The following is a 2949-nucleotide window of genomic DNA, read 5'->3' on the forward strand; positions in this document are numbered from 1 at the left end:
CAATAATTTTTTAAAAATTTTTTGAGTTGTAGATAGACACAATACCTTTATTTTATTCACTTATTTTTATGTGGTGCTGAGGATCGAACCCAGAGCCTCACACATGCTGGGCAAGTGCTCTACCACTGAGCTACAGCCCTAGCCCCTCAATAATCTTTAAGAGTAAAAAAGGTTCTGATGCTTAAAAAAAAAAAAAAAAAAAAAAAAAAAGTCTGAGAATCACCAATCTACAAGAACTCTTAAAAAATACTGGTGCCTCCCTGCCCCCTCCTGCTCCTCCAGAGATGTCCTCGGTTCAATCCATTTGGGGTGGGGCCTGGTGAAGGTGCTTTTGGGGAAGTTCCCTCAGCCTAGGTTGAGAACTTCTTCCCTGAACTGGAGACCCTGAGGAAATAAGCAAAAGAAGAGAGTGGGGAAGGGCCTCGGTCTGGAAAGGCCTCTTTGGGACCTGCTGTATGTATCCAAGAAATGCATGCAAGTACAGAAGATCTGAGTAACAGTGGCTAAAACAAAAGAATCAATTTTTCTCACATAACAAGAAATGTGAGGGAGATGGCTCCTGGCATTTGCTCGACCACTCAGGGATGCCATCAAGTCCTAGATGCGATATCTTTATACTCCGATCTCTCACAATGTTACCCCTCGCTCTTCATGCTTGTAACTTCCTGGCCTCAAAGTGGCCGCTACAATTCCAGATATCATTTCAACACTCAAGGCAGAAGAGGTAAGTCATAGCGTCAGCCATATCTGTCCCTTCAGCAGACAACAACTTTTTCTTCTCCTGGTGCTGGGGATAGAAGCCAGGGCCTTTTACATGGATTTGACCATCAGGTCAATGAAGTACAGCTCCTCAGACAGAATTGGTACAAATTTTCTTTGGTTAAATTATAAGCACATTTTTTTGGTTGTTGCTCTATTGTCCTGTTTATGTCATTGTCAAATAGGACTTTAGCCAAGAAAGAAAAATGTTACACAGACCTAACACCACTTAGCTGTAGAAATGCCCGGCTCACTTTGCTGTGTCATTTTATGGTTATTGCAAATGCTTTGAAGGCACTAACTTTTGTGCCTGGCAGAATCAGATACAATAAAGGAAATTATTGATTATTATTATTATTATTACTTTTTTTTACTAAAAATAAATCTATCCATGTCCTTTCTGAAGTCTTTACTGATGATCCTAAACTCAATACATGCCTTCATGACATGCTCACAACGTGGCTTGACGGAGATAGATGTTTACTTTTTCCTTCACATGGAGCCCCAGGGCTGGGATAGTGTTCAACAGGGTTAGGGATTTAGGCTCTTTGTATCTCATTCTGCCTGTTTCAATGCAGCTCTTCCTTCTCAGTTCTAATAGGACCACCAGAGTTCCAGCTTTCATGTTTGCATTCCAGATAGGAATAAACAGGAAACAAGGATGAAACCCATTGTATAAGAAGTTGCACAACAGCTCTGCTTACATACCTGAAAAGAGGATGGGAAGTTAGTACTTAGTCTGGAAGGCCATATGTTGAACTGAAATGGAAAATTCTATTAAAGAATTATGGGATTGCATGCATTGGGGACCAGCTAGCATTCTGAGTCATACCGTGTGTCTTAGTCCATTTTGTGTACCTCTAACAGAGTACAACAGACCAGGTAATTTATAATGAAGAGAAATTTATGGTTTTGGAGCCTGGGAAGTCCAAAATTGAGGCGCTGCCTCTGGAGAGGGTCTTCTTGCTACATCATCTCATGGTGGAAGATGCCACATGGGTGAGGGAGAGAGAGGTAGGAGGTAGGAGAAGCTAATCATCCTTTTATCAGGAACCCACTGCAGCCATTATGGCATCAATTTCCTCATGAGGTCTCTATGATCTAATCAGCTCTTAAAACTTCCATCTCTCAGGATTAAATTTCCCACATTCGACTTTGGGGTACACATTCAAACCATAGCACTGTGCTTCCAAACATTTCTTGAGTAAGATACAAAAAGAGGGATTGTATAGTGATTTCTTTTACCAATAAAATAGTCCTATAATTGCATAAAAATTAATTGTGTAAAAACAATTTTCTTTCTTTTTTTTTTTTTTTTTTTTTTGCTTAAGTAGGAGGTGTTTTTAATGCATTGACTTATTTGTGGTGGCCTGGAGGCAATACCTCCAGGGAGAGCATCCTAGCAGGAGTATAGAACAAATATGCTATTTGTTTTTTCTTGCTGGCAAACATCCCACCAGGGATATCCCAAAGTATTTGGAAGGTGTCATAGGCCCTGGAGTTTGTGCCTTGACCACAGCAACCCTGTTTCTTCATGTCACCACAATTAGTTACCTCTGGTTTTCTGAGAGGTCCAGATGTTTAAGAAGGCCATTGGCCTTGAAAGAGCACCACTAGGACAGTTATGACATGTGTCACTGCAATACAGTTTTAATTTGTTAGAAATGTTAGTCAATTGAATCCACAGAGGCACATGTGTATAGTTTTGTATTCAGTGCTCATATCATTTAATTCCAGTGTTCTATACATAGTAATGTGTTGCATGAAGATCTTTTGGTCCCTGGAGCACCACGTATACAAAGGTGGTCCCATAAGATCCTATCACCTGGTCACATCATAGCCCTCTTAGTTTGGGTAAGCACATTCCATGATATTCACACCAGGGAAACATCCACTAACACAGTTCTCAGGGTGTATCCCTTTTGTTAAGTGACCCGGGACTGCAGTTTGGCCTCTAAGGCAGTGCTGCGTGGTAGAACTTCCTGTGGTGATGGAAATGCTTAACATCTATGCAATCCAGTATGGTGGTGATTGAGCACTTGAGATGTGGCCAGTGCAGAGATTAATTTTTAAATTTTATTTAATTCTACTTGATTTTAGTAGCCAAGTGTAGCTAGTGGCTACCATGTGAGCACAGTTCTAAGGCATCTTGCTGTGTGAAGACCCACATTCACAGGGATTTATTTTTAT

The sequence above is a fragment of the Callospermophilus lateralis genome, chromosome 6, assembly GCF_048772815.1.
Source record: "Callospermophilus lateralis isolate mCalLat2 chromosome 6, mCalLat2.hap1, whole genome shotgun sequence".
In the NCBI taxonomy this organism is placed as follows: domain Eukaryota; kingdom Metazoa; phylum Chordata; class Mammalia; order Rodentia; family Sciuridae; genus Callospermophilus; species Callospermophilus lateralis.